General features: G+C 36.8%; 1 protein-coding gene and 1 pseudogene across 1 annotated transcript in view; one reads left to right on the top strand and one right to left on the bottom strand.

Moving 5' to 3' along the window:
* Positions 1-12680, top strand: part of NUP62CL (nucleoporin 62 C-terminal like) — an 80189-nt gene extending 67509 nt beyond the window's left edge. Inside the window, exon 9 of the mRNA XM_003262161.2 lies at positions 11822-12680. The gene's annotated coding sequence lies outside the window, so the exon portion shown is untranslated. The remainder of the gene's footprint in view (positions 1-11821) is intronic.
* On the bottom strand, positions 3833-12801 carry LOC105738095 (annotated as a pseudogene).
* Between the last annotated feature and the right edge of the window lie 1173 nt (positions 12802-13974).

Below are 13974 nucleotides of genomic sequence, written 5' to 3'. Positions count from 1 at the left end.
GTTTGCAATTTCATTGATAACAACTCTTTGTTATTTTCTTCATTCTGCTTGCCTTGGGTTAATTTTGCTCTTTTTCTGTTTTCTTAAGGTAAGAACTTAGATTCTATTAATTTGCAAACTCTCCTTTTTAATAAGTGACTTATGGGTTGGAGGGTAGCATATACAGCATGGATGTGTTAGACAAAGGGATGATTCACATCCTGGGTGGGGCAGAGCTGAACTGTGTAAGATTTCATCACACTACTCAGAAAGTTGCACAATTTTAAACTTATACGTGGTTTATTTCTAGAATTTTTCATTTAACATTTTCTGACCACAGTTGACCACCGGTAACTGAAGTCACGTAAAGTGAAACCATGCCTAAGGGAGGACTACTGCATTCTCCTTATTTATTTATTTATTTTTGCCACCACGCCCAGCTAAGGGCTCATTTTTAATCATAAATAATATTGCCTAATATTACAGCTGACATTCCATTATTACCTTGCCTAGTAGGTTTCCAGAGAAACAGTGCTGAAAGCCAAACTCAAGGTCATTTCACCAGGGAGAAAGAAAAGGTTTTATTAACCCTTTACTCATAGCAGTCCAGGGTAATCTCACAGTATCAGGACCCAGTCTCCTATATTGCTGCTCTGCCATTCCTGGCTTCTATTTCCAAGGTTACTTTGAAGTCCAAGAATCCTGCTGGAGCTCTAGCTACCACATCCATGTTCTATCAGGAACAGAAGATGAGCCTACCTGCTTCCCCTTAAGCCTTTAAGTTTAAAGAAACTTCCCAGAAGCACCACTAAGCACTTGTTATTTTCTTTTTTCTTTTTTTTCCATCACTCAGCACTTCTTATTCCATGTCAATTCCAGAACTTAGTCATATGACCACATGTATCTGCAAGGAAAGCTAGGCACATTGCTAACCTGAATAAATTCTGGGATTCTGATACAAAGCAAAAAAGGGAGAACAGATCATTGGGTCAGGCAATTAGCATGCTCTCCTATACATACATATGGGGGAAACAATAAGCTTTTTATTAAAAGCTGAGACTAAAAAAAAGTCATATAAATTAGCTGGGCATGGTGGCACGTGCCTATAATGCCAGCTACTTGGGAGGCCGAGGCATGATAATCGCTTGAACCTGGGAGGCGGAGGTTGCGGTGAGCCAAGATCGTGCCACCGCACTCCAGCCTGGGCAACAAGAGTGACAGACTATCAAAAAATAAAAAAATTAAAAAGTCATATAGATATTGGGATATAGATGATTGCTTATAATCATCTGCTTATGATTTGAAAATGCCTTTTATCAAGGTAAGTCATTTTCCAATTAAATACAAAACTTTTGAAGGAAAAAAATTCTTTGGGCCAGGCATGATGGCTCACACCTGTAATTATAGCACCTTGTCGAGGCAGGAGAACCACTTGAGCTCATGAGTCCGACACCAGCCTGGGCAACACGACAAAACCCCGTCTCTAGAAAAAATACAAAAATAAGCTGGGCATGGTCGCACACGCCTGTAGTCCCAGCCACTAGGGAGGCTGAAGTGGAAGGATGGCTTAAGCCCAGGATGCGGAGGTTGCAGTGAGCCCAGACTGCACCACTGCACTACAGCCTGGGCGACAGAGCCAGAACTTGATTTAAAAAAAAAAAAATTATTCATCCTAGAACGTTAGCTCTCTAATCTGTTAAAATAGTTTTATCTCCATCAATTGTGAGATGTAATTAACATGAGGTATGTTTTAACTTATTGGTACTAGGTTAAACTATAGGAAATTGCTGTTTTTTGTAGTCGGAAACAATCAAATATTGGCAATTTTACACAGCTCAACCTGTAACAAAGTATCAAAGGGTGTGAATAATTTACTTAAAAATATAAACTAGCACAGATTTAGTTTACTGCCATGATAAAATGACTAACACAGCTGAATTTCAATAATCTTTCTCAAGTGGGAAAGGATCAAAATTACATCTGGAATATTTGGAATTGTTCTTTTATCCTTAAGCACTTCAAAATTCTTTTTCTGTTCCTAGATAAAATACTTATTGTAGTAGACTAAAAATAGGCCCCAAAGACTTCCATGCCCTAATCCCTAGTATTATGCCTGTGTATGTTAAATGACCTAGCAAAAGAGACTTTGCAGATGGAATTAATGTTGTTTTGTTTTGTTTTGTCTTTGAGATGGAGTCTCGCTCTGTCACCCAGGCTGGAGTGCAGTGGCACAATCTCAGCTCACTGCAACCTCTGCCTCCCAGGCTCAAGCAATTCTCCCGCTCCAGCCCCCTGAGTAGCCGGGACCACAGGTGTGCGCCACCACACCTGGCTAATTTTTGTATTTTTAGTACAGACAGGGTTTCACCCTGTTGGCCAGGCTGGTTTCAAACTCCTGACCTCGTGATCCACCCGCCTCGCCTCCCAAAGTGCCAGGATCACAGGCGTGAGCCACTGTGCCTGGCCAGAATTAATGTTATACACCTTCAGCGGGGTGCAGTGGTTCATGCCTGCAATCCCAGCACATTGAGAGGCCAAGACAGGAGGATCACCAGAACCCAGGAGTTCAAGACCAGCCTGGGCAACATAATGAGACCCCATCTCTTAAAAAAAAATGTAAAAAAACAGCCAGGCATGGTGGTGCGTGCCTGCAGTCCCACCTACTCAGGAGGCTGAGGTGGGAGGACTGCCTGAGCCGGGGAGTTCAAGGCCGTAGTAAGCCGTTGTCACACCACTGCACTCCAGCCTGGGCAACAGAGTGAGACCCTGTCCCAAAGGAAAAAAAAAGTTATCAACCTTAAAATAGGGAGATTATCCACGTGGGCCCAGAGTAATCAAACAGACATTTAACAGTGGAAATGGAAGACAGCAGGGTAGGTCAGAGAGAGGGATGATGGAAGAAGTAACAGGAATGATTCAAAATGGGAGAGGGACTTCACCCACTATTGCAGGCTCTGAAGAAAAGGGGATCATGAGCCAAGGAATGAAGGCAGCCTTCAGAAGCTAGAAATGACCCTCAGCTAACAGACAGCAAGGAAAGGAGACTTTGATCCTTCAACTGCAAAGAACTGAATTCTGCCAACACCTGAATAAACAAGGAAATGGATTTGCCTCCAACCCCAAAAACTCCATAAAGGAATGCATTCCTGCCAGCGCTTTGAATTTAGGCCAGGTAAGACCCATGTCACACTTTTCACCTACAAAACTACAAGACAAATACATTTGTGTTAACTCACTGAGTTTGAAGTAATTTGTAACAGCCTCAAAGGAAAACTTATATACTTACCTTAATAAAACCTTGAATTTAAATGACTCAGAAGGGTCCCTAAAGTCATTTACAAATATTTCATTTTACTTATTTTTTGAGACAGGGTCTCACTGTGTCACCCAGGCAAGAGTACAGAGGCGCAAACGCAACTCACTGCAGCCTCAACCTCCCATCCCAGGCCATCCTCCCAGGTCACTTGCCCAGTAGCTGGTGCCACAGGCACACGACACTATGTCCAGCTAATTCTAAAAAATTTTTTGTAGAGATGGGGCCTCCCCACGTTACCCAGGCTGGTCTCAAACTGCTAGGCCCAAGTGATCCTCCCACCTCGGCCTCCCAATGTGCTGAGATTACAGGTGTGAGCCACTGCACCCGGCCCAAACTGTATTTTAAAAATCCAATTCATGTCTGGTCCCAAATGATTCTGGTAAAATAAGTTGTGTTATGACTGGATATGTGTGTATAGCCAGTAAAATGCAATAAAATATTAAAAGACTGAAAGCTACACAGCAATTATTTTTATGTAAGAACTCTAAAAAGTTCTTGACAAGTTATTATGGGAAACATTTCATCTAGGAGTGATTTCTAAGGCGGCATTTGAGTTTCCATAAAAACAACTTTCTTTCTCAGAAGGTATATCAATAAGAGGACCAGAATCTTCTATTTCCAAGTGCATTGGTTTCTCCTGTTCACAACTCAGGTTTGAACTCTCGTTCATTTGAATCTTTTCCTCTTCCAATTCCAAAGATATTTCTGGGGCTGAAGCTACCACTTCTTCGTCTTCATTTTCATGTAGAAAGCTACAAATCATGTTGGGTCGATAGGAGAAATCATTATCCTTTATTTGCAACCATTCCATCCCACCTATGTTTTCTTCTCCTTCCTTCTTCTCTGTCAGAAGAGTTCTTGTCATGCTGAGCTTCTTCATTGTATGACATTTATATTTTAGCACTGTTTTATTATTGCCTTGTGTATCAGCATGGTAAACATTTTCTTCAAATATAACACAGGTCCCAAGAGTGTCTTCATACTCCCCAGCAAAGACACAGCTGTGCCCATTTGCAGAATGGGCCTCTCAGTGTCAGTGCCCAAAACCTTGCATTTATTTTCACATTTGAGAGAAAGTCTGAATCAATAATTCCTGATAATTCCACTAGAACCAACTGCTCCTCCTCTTCCTCCTCTTCTCCGTCCTCCAGACCCCGCTAGTGGGCCACGGCCTTGGTCCCACAGCGCCTCGCCTGCTAGTCACTGGCCATGCCCTCCCGGAGCTGCCATCTTGAGTACCGGCCCTGCATTCTCTTTTAAGGCATTTCTGATAATCAGCAATTTAAAAACCCTAGTTGTTATCTCCAACTGTCAGTTTCACTAATGGTTCTTTTACTATCCATTATAAAGCTCCATGTTAACAAACATCTGCACATAGATATCCCAAAGGCTCAAATTAAACTTGTCTGAAACTAAACTCATTTTCATATTCTCCGGGGTCTCCCAGATCTGTAACTCCTTTTCTTTTTCTCAGCAAAAGACTACTGCTATTTCCTCAGGAATCTAAAGCAGGCTATTTCTATTTCTTCAGTGAGTGATGATGATTATACTTCTTAAATAGCTCTTGAATCCTTTCTCTTCACTAGTTTCCCACTACCACATCCCTATTTCAGGCTTTCTTTGTCCCCCACCTTGAAAATATAATTTTTTTCAGGTTTATGAGAAACATCAGCTCCTTGTCCATACCTTATTTTCTTACTCCCTAGGGGCAATCACTTTCAATTATTTTAGCTAAATTTTGCAACTATTTGTTTTTATGTTTTTAAACATCATGTAGTGTTGCTTTTTAGTTTTTCCATATTAGGCCTTCTGTACTGACTTTCCAAAATGGGTGGAGGGGAGGATTTAACTCTTTTATATCATATCATATCATATCATCATATCATATTATATATATACACACACACACATATTTTCCTCATCCTAATATGTATATATTATAAATTTCACATAAATCAATATTTAATATTTGAATTGTGATTGCATAAATGTTATTTGCAGCCTGGCCATGTAGCATACTATATTATGTCTTCTTCCTTTTACAAGTTTTATTTTCCTTTGAATCTTATTTCTTTATTTACTTAGTTTTCTATATACTTTCAATAATTTATTCTCTAAGTCCCTGCTTTTACTGTAAATCTATCAGTTGCATCTTTGATTCATCTCTGCCAGAGTCCTCTAATCTCCATACTACAGTCCTTAATTGTTGCTTTCTTGGTCTGCTGCTCGGCTATGGTCTGTCTTCCACAGCATTCTTATATTGACTCTACTCTTTGTTGGTTCTCCAGTTTCATGGCTCTTACTTATACTTCTGTTTCTTGGTTTATTCCCTGGTTTCTGATATAGCACATATTCTAGCAGTTTCCAGAAAGAGTGCATAGGAAGTAAACTTTTTGAGACCTTGCCTGTCTGAAAAGGTGTTTATTCTACCTTCACATCCAATCGATAATATCGGGTATTGAATTTTAGCTTGGAAATAATTTTCCCTGGAACTTTTGAAGAAGTTGTTCTGTTGTTTTCTAATTTTGAGGGCCATTTTGATTCCTGAACCTCATGTGAACTTTTCATTGTGTTTTTCAATGAAGGTTTTAGGATCTTCCTCAAAATACTGAAATATCAGATGACGCGTTTTGGTGTGGATCTGTTTCATCCACTGAGCCCATTATTGGTGACTCAGGGAGTTCATTTCTTTCAGTTTGGGTCTATTTTCTTGAATTAAGTTTTTGCTCATTCTTTCTGGAAATACTCTTTTTCTAATGTTTGATGCCCTGGACTGATCTAAATTTAATTTCTCTCCTATTTTCTCGTTATATTTTTGTTAAATTTTCTGGGGTATGTACTCAACTTTTTGTCTTTCTACTGATCTTTGATTTCTGCTGTAAGTTTAATTTTGCAAGAGCTTGTTGTGTTGTTTTATGATTATATATATGTACTTTGTAAATAGCATCCTGTTCTTATTTCATGAATTCAGTATTATCTCTTTGAGGATATTAATGATTTTTTAAATGTATATTTTATTCTTTCTGGAGTATTTCTTTTAGCTTTCTTTATACTTCTGTTTTGTTTCAGTCTTTCTCATGTTAGAGGCTTTCCTCAAATATCTGGTGATTCTTGGTTGTCCATTTATATTCAAGAATGATACATTGAAAAGTTTTGTAGGTGGGGCTTGTTAACTTACTATAGGATAATTTGGCTAGACCTTTTCATTGGGAGACCTCTAACTGTTATCTTCAGGATTTATCTCTTTAGCTGGTCAAATTCTCTGGAGAAGAAACTTCCAGCTCCTGGCTAGAGATAAGCCTGGTGTTAAGCCGGTGTTCTGAGAACTGTTAGAGAAGAGACTGCAGGCTCAGTGTTCAGCTTGTAGGCTTTCACTTTATCCCTGTATAACTTTGACTTAATTCCTGTTTTTGTACAGAATACTTGCCCTCTGCTCTGCCTGGTGTCCCTGATCCATAGCTTATTTGGTTCACCCTCTCCAAAGGAAAATTATCTCCAGGAGTTGGGTAGGGAGAATTGCCCAGATGTAGGATGTGGATGAGAGGAGGAGTCTGTTTCTTATGCTTTCACAATTCTGTTTTTAGCTCCACTTTCAATATCACTTTGAATTACCTAGCTCTACTAATTCCATATTCTTTCTAGGGTTCTCTCATACAAATCCAGTTGCAATTTTCATAGTTTTTTTGTTGTCTCCTTTCTTGTTTTGTCCTTAGGATTTTATGCTTTTGTCTTTTTCTTCTTCTTTTAAAAATATCTTTACTGCTATTTAACAAATGTTTTGAAATGGAGCAGTGGTAAATGCATGTGCTTAATCTCTAACTGGTAACCTTAGTGGTCTCCTTCCCCTAGTCTTACCCCATTCTAATTCACTTTCACAATACTGTCAAGATGATCTTGATAAAGTCACACTCTATTCTAGTCATCTCTTTATTAAAACCCTTCACTAGTTCCCATTGCCCAATGATAAATTCGATTCTTTGCATGATACACAAAGTACCCTGCATAATCTAACCCCTATCTGGTTCTCTAGCCTCATCTTGAAGAAGTATTTATGGTTTTCTAAACACCTGATATTCTTTCCTCATCTATATTTTCGGATGTTCAGTTTCTTTTGCCTGGAGTACTCTACCCCATCATCGTCTGCCTGGTAGCTGCTCCCATGTCAAGATGGTTTGTGAAGCCTTCCTTGACTTCCTTGGCTCATCATTCTAATAGTTGTTTATCCCCTTCTTTGTATCCAGGCTGTGTTCTACATAATGTAGTATTAGCATTTATCATATAATATTGCAGTTATTTGTCTACATGTCTGTTTACTGGAATTTGAGCTTCTTGATAGAGATAATATCTTAATTATTTTTGTATCTTCAGAATTTAGCAATGCCCGGCATGAGCTTAGGGTCCAATATATGGTTTCAATTTATTTGTTGCCTGATATTTACACAGCATACTGTATTTAGCTTTTGGTGGAGAAAGAGACACAAAGCTAACAGACATGTGTACATGACCATCTTTCCATGTTATTAAACATTCTACATTTAATGGCTGCTAAATATTGCATTATATGGATATACCATAGTTTGTTTAGTTAATAGCCCATTATTAGGTATTAGTTAATGTTTCAAACTTTTTGCTGTTTTAAATCACGCTGCAGTAAAAACCTAGCTGTAGGTAAATTTTAAGGTGTACATCCATGATTACTGGACATAAATAAAATTCTTAGAAGTTAAAATGCTAAATCAGTAGTAATGTCTGTTTTAAAAGCTTTTGGTATCTATCCTTCCAGGTAGGTTGTACTAATTTATATTTTCACCAGAAATTCTTTGGGGGGGACCCATTTTTCTGCACTCTTTCCAGTACCACTCCTGTAATTACTACCACCACCACCACCATCATGATCATTCTTTGCCAAAATTTATAGGTTAAAATAATATTTTCCTGGTTTAATTTGCATTCCTCTGGTTACTAATCAGGTCGAGTATTTTGAAAATGTGTATAAATAATTTGTGTGTCATTTTATAAGTTGCCTGTTTGTGTCTTTAACTCTTTTCCTGTCAGGATATTTTTTTATCTCACTGCCTCAAATTTTTTCTGGAAGAAATGAGAGATATACTATATAGCATTGTTTATGAAAGTACATTGTGTTCTTTGACAGTGAATTTAATCTCATCTAATAATTTTTATATGTATAACTTAAAATTTTCTTAAAGCATTAATTACAGTTTCTAGAAATCTGTGTTTGGGTTTAATGACTAAATCTCTTTTCCTAATCTTTTTTGAATCTTTACCTAAAGTATTTGCAAAAGGCTAAGTTGAAGAAAACATCTGTCTCCAAAACAGAATGACACTGGCTGGAAGCAGCTTCACCAAAATCTTTTGAGAATAATAAATAATTGTTTTAAAATATTTTAAAATACACAAATACACCACCTTAACCAATAGCCATTTAGTTAGGCCTATAGAGTTGTACAGACATCAAACAATCCAGTATTAGAACACTTTTGTTACCACCAAAATTTTCTCTTGGCGTTATTTGCAGTTATTCCCCATTTCTATCCCAAACCCCATGCAACCACTAATCTACTTTCTGTCTTTATAGATTTGCCTTTTCTGGAGAGTTTATATAGATTGAATCATATTATATGTGGCCTTTTGTGTCTGGTTTCTTTCGTTTAGCATAATATTTTCAAGGTTCATCTATGTTGTAACATGTATCAGTACTTAATTCCTTTTTATTGCTGTGTATCATTTCATTGTACAATCATACCATATTTTGTTTATCCATTCATCAGTTGATGGACATTTCTTGGTTTTTTTTTTTTTTTTTTTTGAGACAGAGTTTCTCTCGTCACCCAGACTGGAGTGCAATGGCACAATCTCAGCTCACTGCAACCTCCACCTCCCGGGTTCAAGTGATTCTCCTGCCTCAGCCTCTTGAGTAGCTGGGATTACAGGCGCCTGCCACCACACCTGGTTAATTTTTGTATTTTTAGTAGATACAGGGTTTCACAAGGTTGGCCAGGCTGGTCTCGAACTCCTGACCTCAGGTGATCCTCTTGCCTCAGCCCCCCAAAGTGCTGGGATTTCAGGCATGAGGCATAGCACCCAGCCTCTTGTTGTTTTTTAAAATATAGTTTTAGCACTTACATTTAGATTGATAATCCATCTAGAGTTGATTTTTGTATATAGTTAAAGGTGGGGGTTTTATTTCATTTGGATGTAGATATCCAGTTGTCCCAGAGCCATTTGTTGAAAAAGATTATGATTTCTACCATTGAATTGCCTTGGTACCTTATAAGGTTTTATTTCTGGACTTTGTTTCTGTTTCATTGATCTCTATGGCTATTATTGCCCATATCATGCTGTCTTGATTACTTGATTAAGTTTTAAAATTAGATAGTGTTAAGTCCTACAGTTTGTTCTTATTTTTCAAGATTGTTTTTTTCTGGATCCTTTGCCTCTCCATATACATTTAAATTAAGCTTGTCTATTTCTATAAAAAGAGCCTGCTAGAATTTTCATAGGGATTACATTGAATCTGTAGATCAATTTGTGGAGAATTGCCGTCTTAACAATAGTGAGTCTTTTAATCCATGAACATGGAATATATCTCCACTTTTTTAGATATTCTTTAGTTTTTCTTAGAAATGTTTTTTGTTGTCAGTGTACAGGTCTTATACTTCATTTGTTAAGTTTATTCCTAAGTATTATAATTCTTGTTGATGCTATTGTGAATGAAATTGTTTTCTTATTTTCATATTGTTTAGTACAGTTTTTTAAATAATGTCAATATGTGTATGCCATATTTAATATGCTGGCAGGAACCAGTCAATCACTGATGCTTGTCATGGGACCAAAATTCTGTGCATTAAGTACCTAGGTGCAGTATTTGCCCTTAAAGAATGAAAGTCCTAAAAAATTTAAAGTATGTTAATACAGAAATAGTCCTGGGAATTCAATTAGAAGACATGACAAAATGCTAATAGTAAGGCTCTCTTAATAATGCTGACTTGTATTTCTTGACAGTTTATTGATTTTTAAAATCATTATAAATGTACCCCTTTGCATTTAATATGTATCAATCAGCAAATTACTAGAATGTGCCTACGTTGACACTTCTGATCTCGAGTTAATGGCTTGTTGTAGTGCTCATCTGTGCTTCCATCATATTAAAAACTGTTATTTAGGGGAAAAAATTGCACCCCGCAGTTAGTTATTACAACAAAAAGGAGATATATTTTGCCAGGCTGAACATAATGTTTTTCTGGCCTTTTATAGACAGCCAGTATTGAAATCACTGTCCTTATCTTGCATTATCTTGCAGAATGTCTTTATAAGATAAAATGAGGTATTATACTTTAAAAACTGGGTAACATTGGGTTTTTCTAATTGGGTGAAGAAAATTAAAGTATATTACAGCTGACCCTTCAACAATGAAGGGTTTAGGGGTGCTAATCCCTACACAGTAAAAAACCAAATATAACTTTTGACTCCCCAGAACGTAACTACTAATAGACTACTGTTGATGGAAGCCTTACCACTAACATGGTCGATTAACACGTATTTTGCATGTTATATGTATTATTATATACTGTATTCTTATGATAAAATAAGCTAGAGAAAAAGAAAATGTTGTTAAGAAAATCATAAGGAAGAAAAAAAACATTTACCAGTTATTAAGTGGAATTGGATCATCATAAAGTTCTTCATTCTCGTCATCTTCATGTTGAACAGGGTGAGGAGGAAGAGGAGAGGGTGGTCTTGTCTCAAGTGTGGCAGAAGTGGAAGAAAATTCATGTATAGTGAATTGTGCAGTTTAAACCTATGTTTTCCAAGAGTCAGCTGTATATCGTTTAAATTTTTTAGTATTTCTCTTGTAAATTCTTTTTCTTCTTGGGCACCAGTTATGGCTTATTCACGAGTAACCATTAATGGACACTAAAAGAAATGACCAAGTTTATTTGTGCGTGTTAATAGAAAAACTCAGAGTATCATGCTTACTTCAACAGCTTAGTTTTACCTGCAGAAAGTTAACTGTTTCATATGGTAAAATTAATGGTATTCTGTGGTACTCTGCCCCTGAGAAAATTTAAGAACCACCAAGTTAAATAAATCATTATTGGAAAAGAACAGAAATGTAAATATACTGAGTGCACTCATTTGCTTATAGGTAGCTAAGACCCACCAAAACCTATACTCCCAATTTAATGACTACCCTGTATGTCACTTTTAGGGTGTAATGAGTCAAAAAGCAGTTAACACCTCATCCTAACAAAACGTAAATGTCAACTAGACAGTTATTTGCCTGAAAGCTAGGGAGAGCAGAAAAAAAAAAACAGTCTTGTCCATTGTTTTCACAGTTTCCAAACAGATAGATGAGTGTTTTTTTCTTATGTGTTTTCTAAAACTTAAAGCTATTGAAATTGCTATGTAAAATTTTGTTAATCATGTGTTGAAAGGAATATGTAAATTATGTTCATGGGATATTTTGGCCTTAGATTAATTATTGTGTGACTTTTTCTCCTATAGGCATGCTGCAAAGGAAGGTAGAAGAGGTAACATGGGTTTTCGAGGATTATCGTCACAAGGAGCATGCATGCAATGTGAACACTGCTTTTTATTGAATGACCATATCTTCAGCGTGTCGTTTCTGGATTATTGCCTACAAATTGTGATGTTAAATAGAGTAGTATTTATACTTAATATTTCATCTTGATCGTAATGAATTGTGCATCCTTTTTTTCATTTAAGTATTGTACTGTTGAGAATTATACCTTAGTTTTGTTTTTAGTATTAGAAAATCAAAATTATACTAGCCCCTTTGTCCAGACAGCAGCCTCTTAGATGCTGACCCTATATGTGTAATTTATGTCTTACTCTCCCTGGCATCAGTAAACATCATCCTTCTCACTCCAGTTGAATCGTAAGGTGATGTTTGCCAAAAGTACATGCCAACCTTATAGTGCTAGATACTGTAAAGTCTCTTCTTCTCAAAGGAACTTACTGTCTAGTTTGAGATATAATTAACGCTTGTCTGCATAAAAACAATATAGATAATATAAAGAAGTGCAGTATGAATTATAGAAAGTGTGTTATAGAGATTCAGAGCAGGGAGGAAAAGTTAGGGTAGATTATTATTAAAAGGTTAAGGAAAGGTAAGTTACAAGGAATTTGGTTATTTTTAATGTATGGATATACTGGCATTTTATTTGGTTTTAGCATATGATTTATAGTTGGTGATTTCCATGTATTTGTTTGCTTTTCTTTTTTTTTTGTTTGTTTGTTTGGTTTTGTTTTAAATAAGCCTTGTTCTTAGGTTTGGAACAGTCTGGTCTCCTGTGTTTCATGTTTCACCTAAGTCATAAATAAAGGTAATGTCCTAAAAAAATATGTAATACTGAAATTAACTATTAAAAGTTTTTAAGTGAATAGAGCTCAGTCACCTATAATTTATTGAGCTAAATTTTCTGTTGTACTGATTGCACGCGACCATCCTGGCGGGTACACATTACACGAAGAAATATTTTTGAAATGAATATTAGCAATGATTAGTCTTATGAGCAGACTAAATGCCAAAATTGACATGGACTCTTTTTTTTCTACTCAAACTTTTCCAAGCAGCAGCTTCTTATCCAGTAAGTTTTTGTAACCACGCAGAATTATAGAATGTGAAAATAATCCAGAACTCGTATAATCTTGTGGATGATTTCTGTAGATAAACACAACTTTTAAGTATAATCTTTAGTAGTCTCTAATTTTTCAGTTTAGTATTACTACTCTTATACTGTAGATAATAGTAATACTAAAGACATTTTTTCCCATTGCTTTTGGAGATTCAACTCTTGTAAAGTAGTCTGTGTACAAGTTCTACATTCAGTAATGAGAATATAGTTTATCAGAGGAAACACTGACTCTGGTCTTGTTCCTGCCTAATTAACTGGACAAATAATTTCATCTTAGGCATTATCTTTGTCCATAAATGAAAGAGTTGGATCATATTAGGGTTTCCCAAACTGTTTTGTGAGAAGAAACTGGTTTTCATTTCTCTGAAGTTTTGAGATTCCTTTATGTCTTTTCACTGTGAGCAGAGTGCTTACTCTGTATTTCCTAAATGAAATAAAGAAAAAGGAGACTACAATACTGCTTATACTATCTTATTGTTACATTATCTTCAGTGGGAGTTCTAGTGTTTTTCCCAGTACATAGAAGATGCCAGAGGATGGCAACTGGCTTCTAGATTGATCTAGTAATGTTATTAAGACTTACAGGGTGATCTCAGTGTACTGTCTGGAATTGTACATTGGACTAAATCATCTCTAAGATTCTTCCTGACCATTTCTAACATGTAAAGAAATGACATTGTTGAACAATTTTTTTTTTTGTTTTTTGAGACAGGGTCTTGCTCTGTCACCTAAGCTTGAGTGCAGTGGCGTGATCTTGGCTCACTGCAACCCCTGCCTGCTGGGCTGAAGCAATTTTCCTACCTCAGCCTCCCAAGTAGTTGGGACTATAGGTGCACACCACCACACCTGGCTAATTTTTGAGTTTTTTGTTGAGACGAGGTTTTGCCATGTTACCCAGGCTAGTCTTGAACTCCTGGGCTCAAAGGACCCACCTGCCTTGGCCTCCCAAGTGCCAGGATCACAGGCGTGAGTCACCGTGCCCAGCCACATTGAACAAAT

This window comes from Nomascus leucogenys, chromosome X (assembly GCF_006542625.1).
Source record: "Nomascus leucogenys isolate Asia chromosome X, Asia_NLE_v1, whole genome shotgun sequence".
Lineage (NCBI taxonomy): Eukaryota > Metazoa > Chordata > Mammalia > Primates > Hylobatidae > Nomascus > Nomascus leucogenys.
The sequence above is the reverse complement of the archived record's forward strand: the minus strand, read 5'-3'. Positions and strand labels throughout refer to the sequence as shown.